The 24,048-nt window shown below is 36.2% G+C and overlaps 1 long non-coding RNA gene across 1 annotated transcript; it reads left to right on the forward strand.

Annotated features, from left to right (window-relative positions):
* The first annotated feature begins 716 nt into the window (after positions 1-716).
* On the forward strand, positions 717-22,124 carry LOC121253189. The gene is made up of 3 exons (XR_005938371.1): positions 717-730; positions 11,171-11,174; positions 21,999-22,124. It is a non-coding gene; the product is annotated as an uncharacterized LOC121253189 (long non-coding RNA).
* The last annotated feature ends 1,924 nt before the right edge of the window (positions 22,125-24,048 follow it).

Below are 24,048 nucleotides of genomic sequence, written 5' to 3' on the forward strand. Positions count from 1 at the left end.
CCTCTTATTCCAGGCCACCATCTTCTCCCTATCATTTACCTTGTCCCTTATAACTCTAAGACCATACACAGTTATGGGGACATTACTACAAAATATTAGGCCATCTTACAATCCATTCTTACAATTAGCTTTTCCGAAATTATCAACATACTCCAAAGTTGTTTCTCATTCTTCTTCCCCTTCTCAAATTATTAATCCCCCACTATTATCTCAGTCTTCTATATCTCCTATTATCATTAAAATTCATTGACATCCAATCTTCTCCATTGAGTCTAAAATTTAGCATTTGACGGATCTTCAAAATTTATTTGATGATTTTCTTTTGCCAGACTGGCACTTTGTTCCACAAAATATTAAGAAATCTCAGCATTTTTATGAATTCATTTTAGTAGATACGGATTCAATTATTCTCTCTGAGATCCTTTGTTATCTTCAAACTTAATATTTTCCACCTACATCTCCAATTATTGCATTTCATAAAGTTATCATTAAACAAATTCTCACCTTGAAACAATGAGGAAAAAATCCTCATTTAACAAGAAAATTTTCTCATCCTTATGATCTGTCATATTATGATTATTACGATTATCAACAGGCATGGATAAAAATGTTTTTAAAACAAAATAAAAACTTGTGGCATTCTTGGTTCTTCTATTTCGATAAACTACAAGAGATCAGGACACTCCCATGATGGCTTTTACTATGGTGGGATCAGAGGCCTGATGAGCTGGTGATAATGCGGGTTGTTGTAATTGAGATAATCTGACTAGATGTTATGCATCTTCATCATCATCACTATCTGATACTTGTGAAATTGTTTCAGTTAATTTTTTCAAGTCATTTTTATTAGTAATGGGTGCTAATTGGGCTTGAAATCTACTCCGCTGAACAAGAACTTCTAGAGCTTTGGTGATTTTTGAAAACATTTTGAAAATATGATCATAATTGTCTTTCTCCCACCACTTGACAGAGACTTGGCGGGTTAAGAACATAATGGTTTTGAGAGATGGATAAGGTTTGATAACATATTCTCACTCCACAATCCAATTTGATTTTGTTTTGAGGAAGAAAAGAAGAAGTAGTAAACAATGATTTAATGAAGGTGGATAATCATTCTGTGAAGCAAAAATTTGAAGACTTTCTTGGAGAGTGAGAGGAAGAAGAAAATGTTTAAGTTCATAATGATCCCACCATAGTAAAAACTATCGCGGGAGTGTTAAGGCGATATAACCAGCCATATGCATGGGTGTAAGTAAAACATGCAGTATAACCGACTATATGCATGAATAAATATGAAATATAAAAAAGATATATAATAAAATCAACTTCATTAAAGGCATAGTACTTACAAGGAGATTAATTCTCAGAAGAGTTGGAAGCAGAAGACATGAAGGAGGACTAGAGAAGGGAAAGCTTGGACGAGAGAAGAGGAGGCTTCAGATGAAAGTTTTTGAATGCTCTCCCTTGTTTACAAGCTTCTTTATATATACACCAAAACAACACTTCCAATAATACATGCCTATCTTCCTACGTCAACTAACAATAATTAAATGTGAACAATGTAGACAAAGTCTTTTGTCTTTTCTTTAGATAGTAATCTGATGAATAATCTTGAATAGTGTAGATATGGAATTTGCAGAATATGACCCTTAGATTATGTGATCTCTGACTCTCAGATTATGTGATCCCAAAAGATTATTGTTTTTTCAATTATTCAACATATCAGACGAAAGCAATCAGAAGCATTATTTCTTCAAAGAGTAAAAGACAAAGAACTTTGTCTACATTGTTCAAGATTATTCATTAGATATTTTAAGAATATAGAGCATTAGCAATGGCTTATTCATCTTTATCTTCATCTTCATATTTGCATAATATATTTTTAAATTCATCTACATTGACTTATGCACTATTCACTCTCCAAACATTATTTTTAGTATTTTTTCTCTCTCCTACCCGTTAAAATCAACTTTGTGGAATTTGTATTAATGATTTTGGTATATGAAATTTGTATTAAGTTGATGATACAAAATGTTTTTTAGTACATTTTAATATTTATTGATAAAATTGATCATTTTTGATATATGAAATTGGTAATATTTAGATATATAAAATTTGTATTTTTGAGCGCATGATGCTAATTGTAAAATATATAAAAAATAATAATTTTAAGGAAAAAATAATAATATTTTATTATTATTTGGTTCAAAGATGCATAATCTAATATGAGAGTTTTTCTTGATATGCAAAATCAATTTTCAAAATATGTGATTTTAAAGATGCATATAGAGAAACCAACGCTAGTGCTAAATATTCTCAATACTCAAATTAGGCCTAACTGCAATGATTGTATATTTCAACGGAGAGATGAGCCCGGATTATATTCGAATTGGATTGGGTAATCAAAGAAGAGTATTGATATACACAACACATTTCACAACAATGATGAAATATAAGGATGTTTTTGTAAAGTAATTTTATTTTTATAAAGTGTTTTACAAAATTATCTCTTATTAAATACATTGTTATGAAAAGTATTGTAAAAAATATTGTATATAAATCATTTTTCATAAAAAGAAAACGAGGATTCTTTTGGAACATGTCCAATTAGACAAGATGACCTTTTTGTTTGGTCCCTATCCTTGCAACTTGACCTTCATTTAAAAAACAAAAAATGATAACAGGCACAAACAAGATTGGTTAGTGAGATGAGAATTTTTTATTTTAAATAAAAATTTAAAATATTATTATTAATTTGAGATTTGAAAAAATTGAATTGAAATTTAAAAAAGTTGAATTGTTTATTATATTTTGTGTATAAATTTTAAAAAATTGTAATGATGAGACGAAATGAGAATTTTATATCTCATCCCACTTGTCAAACATGTTTTGTGGCGGCATCAGCCCATGTTTCACAAGTTTAACAAGTTGAGATTCTCCAATGTCCACGAATCTATATATGAGATGGAAAATAATTTATATAAATAATATTATTTTATAAAAATACACTCTTAAAAAATTTTAAAATAATTTGAAAAATATTATACGTATATCATTAGTATTCTCGTTGAACACTTCTAAAAGTAAATCACAAGAACAATTACCACACGAATTAAACAAGACAATAATGCGAAAGAGAAATTTATGGGCATTTTAAGAACATTTTAAAAAACGCTTAAAAAAAGAGAAATATTTTCCCATTTTTAATGTTGCTTTTAGATCAAATTTCTTGATATTAGCAGCAATTACATAAGATTGTAAAAAGAAACATTATAGGAAAATAATCCAAGTATAGGGCGAGGTGCGAGCAAAGTGCTCTAGTTGTGATCCAATAAGCCACTTTGTTAGACCCTTGTCAAGTAATATTTAATGCAATTTCATTTCTCATTTCAAATCATGAGGACCCAAGCATTTCTAGCCTACATCAATACCCAAATCTACTAGCGTGACACAGCCAAAATATGGTGGAAAAAAATACACAAAAGAATATCGAAACCAACGTAATGGTTCCGATCCCATAATTTCGTAGTAAAAATACTATTTATTAATCCATAATTGACTGTGGAATTACATGGGTGTCCGAGTAGTTGGAAGTAATTTCCGTAACACATCAATAATTCAATATTAAGATGTTGATCTTCCATTACAATTAGAAAATCATTTACATATAATGGCTGTCACCACTTTTTTTTTTTTTTTTAAATCAAGATTGTGAGAGGTGTTATCACCTGGACAGGACCAAGAGAAGGGCCCGAGCTTGAGTCCAAATATGAGGTCTGGGCTAGGCTGGGCATACCCAAGAGGCCTAAAGAGAAGGGATGATTAGATAGGAAACAATGAGAAACATATGGCAGGAGGGATAGTCTAACACTCCACTAATTGATAGACAAAGACATTCCCTGACCATAAATATCGGCACCCAGACATGTCAGGAAAGTGGGAATGTCTAGCTGAAACCACGCCGCATTAATGAGACGGGAAGACTTATAAAGGGGAAGCACGCCACATTCAATGCGACTCGAGGCTCGGTATGCACAACGTGAGGCCTTGTGTCAGGAGTAGTTACCATGGGTATCTGGCTGAGGCCATACCGCATTAATGAGATGGAGAGAGCTGTGGGGGGGGGGGGGGGGGGGAAGGCATGCCGCATTCAATGCGTCACAAGGCTTGGTACGCTCAATGTGAGGCCTGTGTCAGGAACAATCAACATCAGACCTGAGTGGCCTGCGACTTGGTAGGTGGACGGCATGGACATCCGATCCCTTACAAAGTGACACACACTACCATGAAGATCAAACAGTCATGTATAAATAGACTCCTCCCATGACCAGTGAAGAGGTTGACATCTACATTCATTCTTACTGCAACTTTCCTTAAGATATTCTTTCTTCATCTCCATCACTGAGACTAATTTGAGTATCGGAGGTACCACGGACCTCGAGCTCACCATTTTTCATCCTCGTAGGAACTAGAAGCCGAGCCCCAACAGCGTGGAGTTGCCCAGGCTGTGAAACGCAACATCTCATCTGTCCACTTCCTAGAGGCAAAGGAGGGGTGAAGTTAGTTGTAGCGGCGGTCAATTACTTCACAAAATAGGTGGAAGCAGAGGCCCTGGCAACAATCATAACCCCAACCATAACAAGGTTCCTTTGGAAGTTTATAATATGCTGGTTTGAGATTCCTCAAAGCTTCATATTAGACAACGAAAGGCAATTCGATTGCTCCCATTACTGAGAATGGTGTTCAAAACTCGAAATTAAAACCAAGAAGGACACCCACAAGCAAACGGACAAGTAGAAGCCACAACAAGCGCTGCTCAATATTCTGAAGAAAAAGCTGGGAAACCAAAAGGGGAGATGGACTGAAGAACTCCCCAGCATACTATGGGCCTACCGAACGTCAGTTAGAACCCCCACGGGAGAAACGCCATTCGCCCTTGTCTACGGGACGGAAGCCGTGATCCTGGCAAAGGTGGCAATACCCACATACTGGATACATCACTTCAACCTAGAGCGTAACGATGAAGGGTTAAAAGAAAACTTAGACCTCTTAGAAGAAAGGCAAGAAGAAGCGGCAAGCCGAACAGCCACCAACAAACTAAAGGTCGAACGGTATTTCAACAAACGAGTCTGACCTCGAGCCTTCAAAGTAGGAGACATAGTCCTTAAGTAAACGGGCGTCACCACCCAGGAGAAAGGAAAACTGAGACCCCGATGGGAGGGTCCATTGGTGGTAACGGCGAGCGGAAGGCCTGGCTCTTATCAACTCAAAGACCAAGAAGGCAGCGAATTGCCCCACCGATTGAACACCGAGCACTTGAGAAAAAATTTTGTATAGAGACCGTGACGCTGCCCAACAATGTAGCTAACAACTTGTCAATAAAAAATGCCTATGAGCTCACTCCATTCTCATATGTCTGAAAACTTCAATCAAACAAGCTTAGTCCCTTGATTGGCCACGATGCATTAGCTAAAAGCCAGAGGTCTCGAGCTCTGCCCCAACAATAGCCAGTTGTAACACAAGTTCCTTAACTTCTCGACCTTCGTGCTAGGTTGCTGCCTGCAATGCATTAGCTATGGGTCAGAGCCCTCAAACTCTGCCCAAACAACAGCCAGTCGGAACACAAGTCCCTCAACTTGCCGAGCTTTGCGAGGTACAAGCCCAGTCCCTTGGCTGGCTACAATGCATTGGCTAAAGGCCAGAGCCCTCAAGCTCTGCCCCAACAATAGCCAGTCAGAACACAAGTCTCTTGACTTGTTGACCTTCGTGCTAGGTTGTTGCCTGAGATGCATTGGCTATTGGCCAGAGCCCTCAAGCTCTACCCAAACAACAGCCAGTCGGAACATAAGTCTTTCGACTTGCCGACCTTCGAAGGTACAATCTCAGTCCCTTGGCTAGTCATGATACATTGACTAAAGGCCAAAGCCCTCGAGCTCTGCCCCAACAACAGCCAGTCGGAACACAAGTGCCATGACTTCCAACCTTTGTGCTAAGTTACTGCCTGTGATGCATTGGCTATGGGCCAGAGCCCTCGAGCTCTGCCAAACAATAGCCAATTGGAACACAAGTCCCTTGACTAGTCGACCTTCGCAAGGCAGGAGTCCAGTCTCTTGGTTGGCCATGATGCATTGGCTAAGGGCCAGAGCGCCCAAGCTTTGCTCCAACAACAGCCAGTTGGAACACAAGTCCTTTGACTTGCCGACCTTCGTGCCAAGTTACTGCTTGCAATGCATCAGCTAAGGGCTAGAGCCCTCGAGCTCTGCTTGAATAACAGTCACAAAATAATAGCAAATACAGGCGACAGAAGGATAAGATGGTAGAACAAGCAAGATTACACAAACCACAAATGCGAGGTATGTGTGTGTGTGTGTGTGTGTAGGTGTGTAGGTGTCCTCGTTACATCAAAAGCCTCAACGAGCATACAAGAACAACAAAAAGAACAACAAAACAAAGCTAACGCCGTGAGTGAGAACTAGGAAAGGCCAACGATATCTCCTTCTTGCCCAGAGGCTTTGCAAAGCGATAAGCCTGGTGGTCTGGTAGGTGAGACTGGAGGTCAATAGTGTCAAGGTCGATCGCGGGGTTCTCTTTCAGATGATCACGCATATGCTCGAGGCCTTCCTTATAGCGATAACCCCAGGCCACATCTCGGAGAGTAGGAGCCAACCGAAGCTATGACTCAACGACTTTCGCGCGCTACTGAGCAACCTCCTTGGAAGACTCCGACAGGTGGGCCTAAATTTGGAACCGCCAAGCAGAAGACCTCATTCTCTGCTCCAACTTAGTGAGCCCGATGCACTTATGGAGCAGCCAAGAACACTCCTCTGTCTTTTGCCTCGCCAACACTTTGCCCGCTCTCTTGAAAGCCTCCAGCTCTTCCTAAACAAACTCCAACTCGCACTCCAACCTCATGATCTCGTCGGTGGCATGACCCTTCTCAGTGAGGAGAACCTCAAATCCCTTGTGGAGATCGGCAAAGTCCTCCTTTGTTGATTGCAGGTCCTCATTGGTGGATTGCAGATCCCGTTCCATCCATCTAATATCCCGATCTTTCGACTCAATCTCCTTCCGATGATCTCACATCATCTTACAGAAGGCCTCATTATCTTCCACCAAGGAGTCACGCTTCATGGATAGATCATGGAGGTCGTCGCTCATCTTTTTCATTTGTAAATGCATAAGGCAGTTCAGTGCTCACTGAGCTCTGAGCTCTTCTTCGAAAGCCTCCCGGTCATTAGCAACCATCTCCGTGAGCTGATTGGCGGCCTGAGATATGAGAAATAGAGTCACAAGAAAGGGGTAAAATGAAAGACAAGTTAAACAATAAAAGAGACACACATACGCTAGCAAAAAGAGGTCTAAACTTCCGAGCCTGCTTTGCTACTGATTTGGCCAGGGCCTTCTCAAAACCTAGCCCTACCGCCTGTGCCCCAACTCCTATTGGATGGGGAGAGGGCCTTGGACCTGCCAACACCAGATCAATCTGTGGGAGAACCATCAGCGAGCCTGCCTTCTCCTCACCTCAAGCAAAAGCCCCATCATGGGGAACTTCTGGATGACCAGAGCCATCCCCAATAGCGGAGGACGCCGACGGAGAACTATCCTCCACCAAGATGATGTCAACCTTGGTAGTAGAAGATGCCACGGCTTGGGAATCGCTAGTTCCTGAGATGGACCATCAGAGGTAAAGTGTAAGACAACATTAAAGCTCAGATGAAAGTTCAATGGAAAATAAAAGAACACGTACCTGAGAAGTTGGTGGAAGAGGAGGGGTCACCTCGTGGACAACTGTAGGGGTCGGTTCATAGACCATAGAAGGAGGCACTTTCTGAACCACTGGTGGAGTTGGCTCAAGAACCTCTGGAAGGGTCGGCTCCATGACCACTGGAGGGGTCGGCTCCATAGCAATTGAAAGGATCGGCTCTAGACCTAAAGAGAGGTTGGCTTGGGAACGACGTCGGGAGTCACCTCCAGTACTTCGGGAAGCTCTGGAACCATAGGAGGGCTTGGAGAAACGAGACCTGAGGACTCTGGTGGGAGGATAGGGGCATAAGCTCCCTGGCCAAAGACTCACCACAGGCAGCCTCCACCTAGGCAAGCCTCTCTTCAAAAGGGGTCGACCCTCTAGCCAAATACTCACCGTGAGCAATCTTTGCATGGGCATAGCACCCGAAAAACGTGGCATAGTCAACCAAAATTCAGAGCATTACCTGTCGGTGGGTCCCCCAACGGAACTTGCCAAGGGGGAAAGGGACTTGTAGTGGGAGTAGCCCCACTAGAGGAACTGCCCTCCTCCTTACAGGAAGCGCCTATTGAAGGAGGACACGAAGAACTCTCACAAGTCTTGTGCTAGGACCTGTGGGGTCGAACGAGGAGCACCACCGTACGCACTAAAGGGAGACCCCGTTGGCACACGACATGATGAACCAGAAGGCTCATCGCGGTTTCAGGTCGGCGAAGTAGTATGAGGAGGCCTGTGTTGCTGTGTGCAGGAGTTGTCGCCATGCTAAGAGGCTACATTTCACAGAATGAAATGCTCTGTTTTTGGGGTGGAAAAACAGAAGCTGGCCTTGCATGAAAAGAAGGTGGTGATGCTGGTGGCTATTGATTTTGTGTAGTGTTAGGGCAGTGCTGTGGAGGTGCTTCTAGCTGGACAGTGCATGCTCCGAACGTGGGGCTGGCTTCGACTGTGCATGCATGGTTGTACGTGTGCATGGGTGCTGCTGGACGTGCATGGTGATTGTGTAGTGGGGCAGTGGCGTTGGTGACTGGTGGTGCACTGCATGGAGTGGGGTGGCTTACGGCAGTGAACTGCGTTGTTGTGCATTGGTGTTGGCGTTGTCGTGTTTACGTACATGCATGTATATGTGCAATTTTCTTGGTGGTTCACGGCACGACTATGGGTGGTGCTGCGCTGGTGGTTCCGAAAGGATGATGTGTGCAGGAGGAGGCTGGGTGCGGCTAGGCTCATGGCTGTGGAGAGGACATGCGATGATGTTGCCGCTGGGTAGTGGCAATGTAATGGATTTGGTGTTGCCATGCGTGGTGTAGGTTGGCTATTGGTGGAGGTGCTATCATGGCTGCAGGCCGTGCGGTGGTACATGATTGTGCAATGGCTTGGAGGCTAGACAAAAATAAAATAAAAATAAATAAATAGTATACTAAACAAAACAAAACAAAACAAATCAAACTATACTAATCAAAGAAAAGAAAATAAATAATTAAAGACAAAAATAAAACTAGACAAAAAATGAAGAATAAAATATTAAAAGTGTATTGTGCATTTGAAGAAACATTATTAAATCAAAAGTATTAAAATTAAGCATAAAACATGTTTTAAACAAATTTAAATCACAACTTAGATTTATGTCTCTTAACAATCTTTTTATCTAAAATCAATAATAATAAAATAAAAAATATATTAGTTTTAAATGTATAAAATATGCAATAATGCATCTCAATCACCTGGAGGAACGAAAGTGAGAATCCCCAGCTCCTGGACGAGAAGTGACCCTAGTGGTGGGGTCATCAATTCGTGACCGCTTCTCTCGGCTACCTTAAGTGGAGAGGTGGCCCGATGTTTCCCCCTGGGAGGGGAAGGGGGAAGCATAAAAAACTAGAAACTGAGCACATGCAGATGGTGGGGAAGTGTCAAGTAACGACAAATGTTGTTGTCTGTCAGCAGCATCTCAGTCTTGGATAGTGTAGGGTGAGCCACTGCCCAAGATATCACGGTGGCAACCCTAAGTTCCTCCCTTTCCAACAGCTCGATAGAAAGAGAGAAGTTGGTACGTTGGACTAGACGACACGAACAAGAAATTCTCGATTAGTTCTTTCCTTTGGGGAACTCCCAACTCTAGCCGGAGATGAAGAAGAAGCGTCGTTGCCAGTCTTTGACCCAAGAGCAACGCTTCTCCAAAAAGACGAAGTGCTTCTCTGGGGACCGAGCTTGAAAACTGCAAATGCTCCCATCAAGATGAATGATACCATACACGGAAAAAAAATGCTCGGGCTGTCAGGTTTGGGCAAACCTCTGAATCCTCCTTGAGAAAGATCCAAAAGCCAATACAGTTGGCCATCATCAGACGCCAGGCGTTGGGACTGAGTTGCACCGGGGCCAACCCAATAAGTCCAGAATGTCCCTAACAGGGCGGCAGAACGGCAGCCATAACCCGTTGTTAAGCATCAGCGGGTAGAGGGTGACACGCATCGCCAGTACATCGGCATCCATCGTTGAGACACGAGGACTAGGGATCTCTAGATCAACCTCCAGAGGAATATGGTATGACCTTCGGTAAACACGAAGATCATCAAAAGTCATGGCGGACAACCAACATTGCCCGAAAAAGCAGTTGAGAAGAGCTTTGATGTCATCTCGATCAACAATGGCAGGAAAGGTAAGAGAGATAAAATTTCAGGAACGAAGGAAGAAGAAGACAAAGGAAAGCTACAAAGGAGAGAGAGATGGATTTTGAAAAAGGTAACGAAAGGGACAAGGAAAGGGGGGTGACAGGCTTAAGTAGGGTTGAGGTGATTGATAGACTTCTAACGAAACGGCAGCACAAAATCCGTTGGGGTGTGATAGTTGTGGGAAAACGAACTAGACAGCACCAGTAAGGCAAGTGGTTGACACAAGCCAACCTTGAATAACACGTGTAAGCATAGGGGAGTCTCTCTAATGGGACAACCCCAATTAATGAAGGCGAGAACAACCCTTCACCTTCTTCATAGGAGAGTCAAAGCGTCGCGAGGTCGTTCCATATCCCAGCACCCTGGGGAAGGTGAACGGGTGAAAAGGCACATGTGAATATCGCAGTCATCTTTCGTTTCTACACTTGGACGAAGGCAGCCATAATGGACACATGGTCTAGATGCAGAGGAACACGAAAAGTCTCTCTCCTTAAAATTCCCAGCCTACAAACATGCTAGGAATTCGCGAGATACTGTGAGGGGATTATCCCTTAGGGCAGACCAAGAGAAGGGCCCGGGCTCGAGCCCAGATATGAAGTCTGGGCTGGGCTGGGCCGAGCATACCCAAGAGGCCCAAAGAGAAGGGATGATTAGATAGGAAACAATGACAGACATATGGCAGGAAGGACAATCTGACACCCTACTAGCTGACAGACAGAGACATTCCCTGACCCTAAATATCGGCTCCAAGACATGTCAGGAAGGTGAGAACATCTAGCTGAAGCCATGCCGCATTAATGAGATAGGAAGACTTGTGAAGGGGAAGCACGCCACATTCAATGCGACCCGGGGCTCGGTATGCACAACGTGAGGCCTTGTGTCAGGAGTAATCACCATGGGTATCTGGCTGAGGCCATACCGCATTAATGAGATGGAGAGAGTTATGGGGGAAGGCACACCGCATTTAATGCGTCACGGGGCTCGGTATGCTCAACATGAGGCCTTGTATCAGGAACAATCAACATCAGACCTGAGTGGCCTGCGACGGGGTAGGTGGATGGCATGGACACCCGATCCTCTACAGAGTGACACACACACACACTACCATAAAGGTCAGACAATCAGGTATAAATAGACTCCTCCCAAGACCAGTGAGGAGGTTGACATCTACATACATTCTTACTACAACTTTCCTTAAGATATTCTCCATTCATCTCCATCACTAAGACTAACTTGAGTATCAGAGGTACCACGGACCCCAAGCTCACCATTCTTCATCTTCGTAGGAAGCTGAGTCCTAACAGCGTGGAGTTGCCCAAGCCGCAAAACATGACATCAACAAAGATTGTTTTATTAATCAACTCCTTCTCAATAAGGATTGAATATAAGGAGGGCCAGCCTCCCCAAACCTGCTCCAAAAATGGTTGCTTGAAAAGCACCAAAAGTTTTTGATAGTCATGAAGGATCAAGGAATAGACTCTCGTTCATTCTCATAGTAGCTATGGCTCTTCCTTCCCAATCTCAAGCTATCACCCCAATTCCAATCTTACATAGAGTTTCGTCGATAGCAGCATCCCAATTGATCTTTATAGCATTTTTTGGTGGAGGATTCTAGCACTGAATTAGATTGCTAGTTGCTTTTGAAAAGCTTTTGCTTTGTGTTTGCTTCACTTTCAGCTCTTGCAAAGTTTGTTAGAGCGCATCACCACAGAGTTAGAATGGGTTAACTAGTCATTAAACACAAGCCTATTTCATCTCTACCAAATTCTTCTTGCTACTACTGCAATCTCCTTTAGTTGGTCTTTCTAAAAAACATCACCCATGGCCTTTATCAGCTCCATAACACTCTTCTTGAGAAAGTAGCTTTTCTATATTTTCATATAACAGTGATTCTAGACATCTCAAGCTGCTATACATCCCCACAAGACATGTACCATTGATTCTTCCTCCTCAAGGCATATCAGGAATTAGGCTCTACAATACTTTTTTTTTTTTTTAAAAATTCAAATTTGTTGTTAAATCCTCTATACATGCTCTTCACGAAAAGATTTTTTTTGCATTAGGAATACTTCCACACTAATGGCCATATTTTCTTCTATCTTTTATTTCTTTTTGTAAGTGATAAGCACTCCTCATAGAGAATTGGACATTTGTAGTGCATCTTCGTATTAAATTGTCTTGACTGTTACAAAAGCTTAAAGGAATTTTCTTTATGACTTCAGCTTATGTTTTTGAAAAATTTTGATCAATTAGAGTGTGTTTCTAGTGATGAGTGTCTGGTTCAATTAGATCTTTCACTTTGAAATTTTCATCTAGTATCTTAATAGTATAATAGCACTCTAGACTTTGAATGAGATTGGATGGGGAATACATTTGTCCTTCCAAATATGAACCTGTTCATAGGGGCGTAATCGGTCGGGTTTAGTCCGGGGGGAGTCACAGACTGAAAAATTTCGGTCCATCATTTTTGCCAGACTAGACCTTTAGTTATCAATTTGGTTGGTCCATTCAGTCCGATTCAGTCCATGAATATTTTTTCATTGTATATATATGGTTAACTAAATTAAATGATCTCTTTAACATTTTATATATAGTTAATGAATATTAAATAATTTCATTTCATATATGGTTAGTGGTAATCCATTGGATGAAAGTTACATAATTAATTTATACAACTACTATATAAAATAATATATTATATATATAATATTTAAATATATATATATACATTCAATCGATCTCAGTCCGGTCTTATCCTCTTTTAGCCCTACCTGTTCACCATTGCCAATTCTCCACATTGTTCCTTCTTGTATCAGATGTCTTGCTGAGAATATGCTTCTCCATACAAATGAAGGTTTGCTTCCAAGTTTGGCCTGGAATAAGGAATGCTCAACATAATATTTGGACTTTGGAACTTTAGATGCTAAGGGATTAGGATTCTGGATAAGCCTCCACCCTTTCTTTGCAAGCATTGCAAGGTTAAAACTTTCCAAATCTCTAAATCCTAGTCCTCCTGCAAATTTTGCCTATCCCATCATGTTCCAAGAGACCCAATATATCTTCTGTTCATTTTCTTGATGTCCCCACCAATATTGTTGCATAGCTAAATTTATACTACTGAGGAGGGATTTGGGAAGTTTAAAAACTCTCATACTATATGTGGGAAGTGCTTGAATCACTGACTTGAGAAGAACTTCTTTTCCTGCCTATGAAAGAAACATCATTTTGTAATTGCTAATTCTTTGTCTAAACCTGTCCATAATGCTTCTAAATAAATTGGATCATGATCTTCCAATGAGTGATGGCAGCCCCAGGTACTTTTCATATGACAGAGTTGATCTAATGCCTACTATATTGAGAATTATTTCTTGAGACTCTCTGGAAGTATTCTTGTTTAAATAGATGGAGGTCTTGTCTTTGTTTAACCTTTGGCCAGATGCCCTCTCATACATCTCTAGAATGTGTATTAATTTACTCTACTCTAAAGAGTTAGTTTTGCAAAATTGGAGGTTGTCATTTGCAAAGGTTGATGTGAAACCCCCCTCAACCTTTGGGAATGCCTGAGATAGCACCAGAGTTATTTGCAGAGCTTAGAAGGTTGTTCAAAATTTCACACATAAAACGAATAGGTAAGGTGATAGTGAGTCACCTTGCCTAATTCCTCATGTTGGTTTGAAAGAGCCTTAAGAAGTATCATTGATGAGTATTGAGTTGAAAACAATTTCAATGCACCTTATCACCAGGTCAGTCTCTCTTCGTGCAAATCCCAACTTCATCAAAACTGCTCTCAGAAATGCTCATTTTATTCGATTATATGCCTTGCTCTTCAAAGCCATGTAGTTTGATTTTCTTGCCAACTTGTTATTCATTATGTGCATTGTCTCATATGCCACAATAATATTATCTAAAATTAACCTTCCTGACACAAAAGCAGACTGAGTGGGAGAGATAATATCATTCAAGATAGATTTCAATATGTTAACCACAACATTTGAAACAATTTTAAAAATTACATTGCAAAGACTAATTGGTCTAAAATCAGAAACTTTATTAGGAGACTTTAATTTTGGAATAAGAGCAATGTAAGTCTCATTTATTTTATCAACCAAACCATTTGAATTTAGCACATGAAAGACAGTAGCACATACCTCTTTTCCAATTGTGATCCAGTGATTTTGGTGGAAGGTTGCTGGGAAGCCATCTAGACCTGGGGAGCTAAGAGCATTCATTTGAAAAATAGTCTCCTCAACTTCTTGGACAGTAAACACTTTGAGGGAAGAATTCATTTCTACATTCACTTTTGGAGCCATGGACAACAAGCATTCTTCAAATCCTTTTGGATGGAAGGATGCATAAAGCTCCTTAAAGAACTTTTGGAATTAATGACTAATCTCCTCAGGTGTTGTAACCATTCTTCATTCCTCATCTAAAATTCTGTAAATGGAATTGGCCTTCCTTATCAGATTTGCACACATGTGATAGAACTTAGTGTTTCTATCTCCTTCATTCAATCATCTTTGTTTAGTTCTTTGCTTCCATTTGAGATTGTCTTCTTCCAGAAGTAAGTTTACTTCCTTCTGTAACTGTTTGATGCTACTAGTTAAATCACTCTGGTTTGATTGTTGAAACTTCTATATCTGATTGAACTTGGAAAAAATGATTCCCTTTTAATTTCCAAACTTCTTTTTACTCCAGCTAGTCAGCTTATTTTTGCATCTTTGCAACCAAACAGTAAAGGCCCTCAACTTATTAATGGACATTGCTAGTTTATTCCACTCTTCCTTTATTAACAAATGACAATCCTCCCTCTATGCCCAACTTGTTTCATAGTGGAATATCTTTTTATTTTTATTTCTTGCATTCCAACTATTATCTATAGTGATCAGCAAAGGAAAATGATCAGAACTTTGTGCAGTTAGAGCCCTCACTGATGTTTCTTTGAATTCATGCCAAGCAATGTTTCCAAAAATTCTGTCAAGTCTTTCTTTGGTAAAAATTGGCTTTTTCTATTATTGCTCCAAGTGTACTTATCACCAATGTATTCTAAGTCACTCAGACCACAATCATAAACTACTTCTCTGAATGCTTCCAGTTGTCTATAAGGTCTAACAGCTACTCCATTTTTTTAAGTGTGGTGAAGAATCTCATTAAAGTCACCCATACAATTGCTAGGCTTTAATGCTCGAATTAGATTCCAACTATTAGTCATTTTAGCAGTCAAAGGATGTCCATAAAAACATGTTAAGAGAAATTGATTCCCACTTCTTGGTTCTGTAACTCTTAGAGAGATATGGTTTTGAGTATAAAAGTCTAGAGTAACATTCATCTAACCTTCGATATGAAAACAATACCTCTATTTAGACCCTTACTGTCAACTACAAAGTTGTGTTCAAAGCCTAATCCATTCCTCACTTTTTCCACTTCAATTCTATTGCATTTTGTCTCAATAAGAAAGACAAAATTTATCTCTTGCTCTTATTTATTTATTTATTTTTATTTCCAACTAGCTTGGTTTTTTATTTTTTGGATAGAATTTGAATTTGATCATAAATAAATTGATCCAGAAACTTACTTGATTTGACAATGCTTCCTCTGATTGTGGGATTTAATCAATTTGCTCTGCCTCCTTTATTCATGCAACCTCCATATCTTCCATTACTCCTGCATTAAATTCTTAGCTATGAGTATGGGAGGAGATTTTTTTTATGTACCATTTCCGTATTTAGAAGATCTTGTAGGAACTTTCAAAGATGGAGACAGATCTTCTTTCCCGCCACTTATTTGATTTGAATGATTCTCCAGAATCACAAAGTCAGTTGATTGAGTAAATTGCTCCTGCTTTTCAAGAATCTCATCAATGGTCCCATCTAGTTGCACCTGAGATCTTGTCTTACCATTTTAGTTTCCTGGCTGAGCCTCTCGTCAAAATTCCTTTGTTCATGGTCATGTTGCTCCTGTGCAAGAGGCTCACCACCAATTTTTTTTGGATTCACTGCTATGAGTTTTTGCAGGTGTTGCCTTTAACCATGATCCATACTGAGATTGAACCTCATCAGTCGTGTTCTCTCCTTGATTGGCTTGAGGACCATTCTTCTTCATATGTTTAATTATGCCACATTGAAAGCAAAAAATTGAGAGACTTTCATACTTAAATGGAATCCACATTTTGTTTCCATCAATTTTAAAAAATATGCCTATAACTAAAGGCTTTGTGATATCAATCTCCGCTCTAACTCTTAAGAACTTTTCTCACCCAAAGCCTTGTCCATCTGCTTCAAGTCTCATCACTTTCCCGAGAACAGATCCAATTTGAGATCTAATCTCCTTTGTCATACTTACCAAAGGCATATTATGAAGTTGAACCTAGAAATGTTCTTTGCGAAAAAGATGTCTTTTGGAGAGGTGTTACTTTCAAACTCTTGGAGGCAGACAATCAAACTATCAAAAGACCACGACCTCCCCCACATTACCTTCTTTTTATCACATTCATGTTGGAACTCCAATAGAAATCTATTTTCTCCTACTTCTCTAGATTGTATCCCTTCATCTAGGCTCCATACTTTGATCATGGTTGTTTGAAATGCTTCTTTGTTAATTTTTTTGTTAGTCATGATCAATGCAAGAAGACAATATTTCCCTTTTGACAACAACTCGTTCAATGATGAAGTTGATAGTATCAATTCTTGTCTCTTATTGAAACCTTTTATTTTTCTAACTCTTTCTCCATACTAGGCCTCGTTTGACTATACAGATACGATAAGATAAAAAATTTGTGAATAATAGTGAGATAATTTGTGAATAATAGTATAATAGTTTGAGTTAAGATTTTTGCAAGATTTTGGGAAAGTAAAGAAAAAAATTGAATAAAAAATTATAAGGTTAAAATAGGGTTATAATATAATTTTTGTTTTGAAATTTAAAAAAGTAGATTTTTTTTTTAAGTTTGGAAAATTTGTAATGATTAGGTAATGATTAGATGAAAAAGTTAAAAAATTAAAAAATATTTATGTTTAAATAATGTATAGACATTGAGATGAGATGAACTAAGATATAATGAAATAGTTTCAAAGATTTGTGAAACTAAACCGGCTTAAGACTCTTCAACTAGTGCCTATAGGTCTTTGCCTAGGCAAAGAGAGGTCACCATTAATCCTCATAATATTTATTATAATTAAATAAGATATAGTCAAATAAACATATTATTAGATTATATGAAAGTTATTTATCTTTAAGTTAAACTTATTAAATGAAAAATGTATATATTTAACTAAATTACTATTATTATTTAAATTAAGCTTACTAAATGAAAAACAGTACATGTAAATAAAGTAAAGGCTTGGTTTGGATACACAAACCTATCTCATATCATCTCATCATTATAAATTTCTCAAACTTCCACACAACATATAATAAATAATTTAACTTTTTCAAATCTCAAAACAATAATAATATTAAAAATTATATTATAAACATTTCATCTGAACTGCGTAACTAAATGAAGTCTTAGTTTTATTCAAAATTATTATCAAGCTTACTTTTCTGGCACGCGCTTTTTTTTTTTCAAAAGATATGAGTTATAACATATTTGAATATGAGAATTGCTATTCATCATCTCAATTGTCATCATTCTCGCATCATTTCATAATGTGTTATTAGATAATTGGAGACTATTTATTATATGAGTTTTGCTATGTACAAACAAGTTTACGTACCAATCTGCGTACTAATATTGTTGCTTTCATATTCTAAATTTAAATTAGCACTGTTTTCAATAAAATCTACTTTCTGACCAATCATATTGAATGTGTGCGCATATTAGTGTGCAGAATCGCTTACAATTATATTTTTCCTTATTAATATATTTCACATGTAAACCTATCATATGATATCATATCATGGAATGATATGAGGATGATTAAAAAATAGATGATGAATAGATTTTTTTCTTTGAATATACTTTGGGTAGTGAGATAATTTCAGATTATCTGTAAATAGTAGTGAAAAAGTAGTAAAAAATAATAATAAAATATTGAATAATAGTAAATAGTAATAAAAAATAATGATAAAATAATGCATGAAATCTATATTCAAATATTTCATAAAAGCAACATCAAATGTTGTAACAACCATGCATGTACTATATCTATTTTTTTTTTTAAATTAAAAGTATCTTATATCTCGTTGGTATACATTTAAGTTTAAACTTAAATTAAATCACAAGTGATCCTAGAGAGGAACAAAGAGTACAATTGATATTTCGATTCGTCATTAGTTAGCGTTACGATATCATTTTAAAAATATACTTAAAAGTTAAACTGAAATTATTTTCCATCTTAAATATTATTATTCTTAGTGATATGACATATTTTAAATAATCTTTTATTTAATTGATTAACATAAAAAACCGTCTAATCTGAATGGTATCAATTAGGCCCTATTAGATTAAAAAAGTCTTTCATCTCGTCATTATAATTTTTTTAAATTTTCACATAAAATATAATAAACAATTCAACTTTTTTAAATTTTAAAATAGTAATAATATTATAAAATAATATTCTAACTATATTTTTTTTCTAATTTTCATATTTTATTTAAAACTATCTCATCTCATCTCTGAATTCAAATCACCTTCTAATGTGATTGAAAATGGCGAGTTCAAGGTGAGAAATTGCATTTCTATGTAAGAGAAGCAAGTTCAATAATCTAATTAATGTTATAACACGTTAATTCTATATTACATTGCAAAAACTATTTCTTGAAAAAAGATTAAATTGTAACCTATAAAAAATTATTTACAGTCTAGCCAATTGAAAAAATACTAGGCCTCATTTAAATGTTGAAATTAGATGAGAAATTTGAGAATAGTAGTAAAATAATTTAAATTAAGATATTTTATAGAGTTTTAAAAAATGAGAGAGAAAAATTTGAATAAAATATTATAAATTTAAAATATTGTTAGAATATAATTTTTATTTTGAAATTTAAAAAAGTTGAATTATTTTTTATATTTTGTTTGAAAATTTGAGAAATTTATAATAATTATGTAATGATTAGACGAAAAAGTTAAAAATCTAAAATTAAAAAATATTTATATTTATAATATTTAAATATTAAGATAAGATAAAATGAAATTATTTTATAATTTAAACGGATCTTAATATTTTTATTTTACTTTATCCACTAACTTGTAAATAGAATAACTGCAATCTATATCACGTCAGGTGAGGAGTATTCTCGTGTCGATTTGTTTCCCAAAAATAAATCCGCCCAATTCTCGATGCATTTCACTGCATTATGTCGGAATCAAATGGTTCGGTATGGTTGGAATGAAGTTATATAGTTGACACCGACTTTTCAGGTACAACATTTAACGTTAAAGGACAAAGATCATGAATTTTGCTTGGTATTGGTCGGTGACATTAAACATCCATCCGGTGTTATATATTAATACTGATCGGACTTTTTGCGCACACAGTATTGTCATGATAAATGGGGTAGCTGTAGGTGCTATTTCATTCAATGGGAAAAAATTATATATATATATATATTTTTTTTTGAAGTTTGTTGATAGATGACGGTTTGGATATAGAAATGTTTTATCTTATTTTATCCTATTATTATAATTTTATTAGATTTTTATACAAAATATAATAAATAATTCAACTTTTTTAAATTTTAAAACAATAATAATATTAAAAAATAATATTCTAACAATATTTTACTCAATTTTTATCTAAAATCATTTTATCTCATCTCACTATTCAAATGGGGCCAATATTCAATAGTAATATAGAATAATAGCCATAATTTTCACCATTAAAGCATAACATATATGGGAAGTATATTGTCAATTGAGGATGTGGGAGGAAATTTTATTTTGAGAAATGCTTTAGCTACAATGGAATTTTATAAAAATAAACTCATAAATTGATATGACTTGATGACTTGTGGTACGTCAGATTGTAAAATTACTTTTAATATAAAGTAAATCTAACAAAATTTTCACCATAAAACACAACATATATATATATATATGGGAAGTATAATTTTTCAATTGATGATGTTGGATGAATTTTTATTTTGAGAAATGTTTTAACCACAATGTGATTTTATAAAAGTAAATTCATAAATTGACGTGATTGGATGCGATACATTAGATTGTAAAGTAAATTTCACATATCACATAGAGCTACGTCAGTTTATGAATTTATTTTTATGAAATATTTTTATGAAATATATCACTTCTCTTTTATTTTTGGTATCATGGTGTTGGAGGAATTTGAGAGGGAAAGACCACCAATATCTAGTGTAATTATGCTTGTCATGAACTCCTCGTTCTTTGATAAATCTTTTCCTATCTTCATCTAGCTACTAATGAACTGATGTAATTTCATCCTCATTACCAGTCTAATTTCAAATCATGGGGACCTATATATGCAATTACCCTAGGGCCTAGAACACCCAATGATCTACAGTGTGGCACAACCAAAATAAGGTAAAAAAATTATACACCAAAGAGATATTGAGACCAACGAAATGGTTCCGATTTCTTCTTAGTGAAAAGACTTGACAAGAATGAACCGAATGAAAATTTAATATTTGCGGCCAATATTATTCGCTCCAAAAATCCTAAAATGCCGGTAAAAGTTTTTTCCTGCGATATATGATCGTCGAAAATAAGTTTAATGTACCAAAAAATATTTCCGGCGAAATATAATCGCCGGAAAAGATATTTCACAAAAAAAAAAAAAAAAATCCACAAAATTAATCCTGATGAATTATACCCAAGCTATACTTCATATTAGAGATTCTTATATATAATATATGTATATATAACTATGAGATATAATTAACATATGAACTAAACCCTAAAGCTAGATAAATAGTATAGATTATTTATAAGGAGTCTCTTGTAAAGCAAATACATGAATTTATTCTTCAAGAAAAAAATGATTTGATGTAGTGCAAAAATAAACCTGTATGGCACGTACAAAGAAGTGACCTAAATCAGAAACATTGCTTCTACACCTACAGCAACACAGGAACTCATTCAATGAGAGGAGCAAAAACAGAAATGGTTTAGGTATAGTTCACTTAAATAGTGCAGCAACCCCTCTCACATATATATATATATAATATATGAGGGGTTGTTGCATTATATGTAGTTACACTTATATATAATATGTGTATATATAACTGTAAGATATAATTAATTCACCTAAATAGTGCAACAATCCCTCACATTGACTGTTGTTTTAATACTACATACACACACAAACACACACACACAAATATATATATATATATATATATATCAATAAAATGTGAGAGTTTGCTGGATATTGATAAAAGCTCACTACCTATTTATAAGCAAAAGCCAAGTTTTAAGGTAGGAATTATTAAAGTTGAAACAAAAAGTCCTCACAACCAATTTTCAAAGCAATTTTTTCCCTGAGTAATCACTATATATAGTGTGATTCCAAAGAGTATGAAGCTCATGGGCTTGATTATAGTCTTTTTGTGAAATATATATATATATATATTTATATTTATATTTATATTTATATAATTATGAATGTCTTCTGCAGTTAAGTCTTCTACCTTTCTAAATCCAATCTGCAGTTATGTTAAATTTGGTTTTTAAGCAATTATGTTGAATATCAGACCTTACTTATAAAAAAAGCCAGAGCAAAAAAAACATTTTTCAACATCAATTTTTCTGCAGATAAAACATAAAAATTATAATACACATTCAAATTATATTCACTATGAAATTTATGGATGGCTACACAAAGTTCAAGCTAATTGCAATTTAACATTTATATCAAACAATAATGTGAACTACTAAATAAAAAAAACACCCAAACAAGAAAGAGAGTGAAAGGGAGAATAAAAAGTACCTTGATTTAATATCCATAGCACGACTTTGCCGCTGCAAGCCTGCAATGTGCTTGTAGTAATACCCTCAATTAGAGTTAGGCAACTTCTTACAACTCCACAGAAAAAAGTAACATTTTTACAACATTCTTGGAAGCTGTAAATGTTACCTTTAGAGAAAAGCACTAACATCAAGCAACAACAACTTCCACTCAAAATCCAGGTGCTCAAACCTTGGCTAGCATTTGCTGGTTAAGTTAAAAAAGAATTTGACTTATAATTTTTAGTTATTATCATATTATAATTGCAATTTTCTAACTAAGTTCATGAAACTAAAACTTGCTCTGTTCTACCCCTTAGTAAACCAAGCACCTTAGGAGATAATAAATTTGGAGATGAGAGTTCTTATATTGAGATTTGTACAACTCTTATTTCGAAATATATACATATATATATGTGTGTGTGTGTGTGTGTGTGTGTGTGTGTGTGTGTAAGGATATAAGTGTATGATGACTTTGTGATGAGATAATCAGGTTCTAACCTGAGTGATAAGAATATAGTTCTACTAAAAGTGGACCAATCATCATTATTAATTAACTACAAGATTTGCGAGAATTATGCAAGTAAATAAAATAGTACGACTTCATCCACCCACCTGCACAAAGGAACAAGAAAACCTCACTGCCAAGAAATACACAATTCCCTCATCTATAAAACAAAACCATTTGATGATACACTACACACCACATATCAAACTAAAGCATACTATCTACATACTTGGAATTTTATAGAAGGAAAATTCCAAGTAGCCATACATCTTTCTTCCAAAGTTTCAAGAGTACTCAAATATAAACAATAGAGATGATTACTCCACATACAAAAAGTACCAATGCATAAACATAAAATTATAAAATTCCAAACTTTCATTATGACATTGATATGATCAGGTTTGTTAATGCAAAAATATAAAATAAATTTCAAGCATAAATCTATGTTTTTGGACTAATTATTGTGACATAATCCTAGGGTAATACATAAACTTTTAGGCATGTTGGTTAAATAATTTATTTGGTGAAGGAAATTATAAGAATGGATACAACGAAATTAGATAACATTTGGATGACAAATTATGTGAGGTTCACATTGATTCTACTCCTTAGCCTGACATTAAGTGAATACAAAACTGGTTTACAAAGTTATGTGAAAAAAGATGTAGCAGCAGACAAAAAGTTATGTGAAAACTGATCTATGACATAAAGACACTTCTACAAGCATAATATGAAAGTAGTCCCCATGTGCTGGTGACATCATAGAACTAGAACTAAGATTGTGAAAGATAAAGCATAATATAAAAATCATAAGCACTTCTTTAAATATTGTACATTCAGAAAGATGGTCAAATTACTTCCACAATGGTCATTTATCTGCAATATGGATCCATGTTAAAGCGTAAATAGAAGCTAATAACTATCACGTCACACCAAAACAGATAGATGCAAACCCAGAATACCCCTTTATTCTCATGCAAAAGTCGATTCCATTACATTTCACAATTACTTAAATGCAATAGACAATCTCTAAGGATGACAAATAATAATTTCATAATCTATAATAGATGACACAACACACTTATGGCATATACCATGACAATTGATACAATAAACAAGGAAGCTCTTATTATCTTTCAATGAGGCTCCATAATTTAAAAGGCAAACAAAGTTGTTCAAATGGAATGAACACTCTGCAGGCTTCAAGTTAGTG

The sequence above is a fragment of the Juglans microcarpa x Juglans regia genome, chromosome 2S, assembly GCF_004785595.1.
Source record: "Juglans microcarpa x Juglans regia isolate MS1-56 chromosome 2S, Jm3101_v1.0, whole genome shotgun sequence".
Taxonomy (NCBI): domain Eukaryota; kingdom Viridiplantae; phylum Streptophyta; class Magnoliopsida; order Fagales; family Juglandaceae; genus Juglans; species Juglans microcarpa x Juglans regia.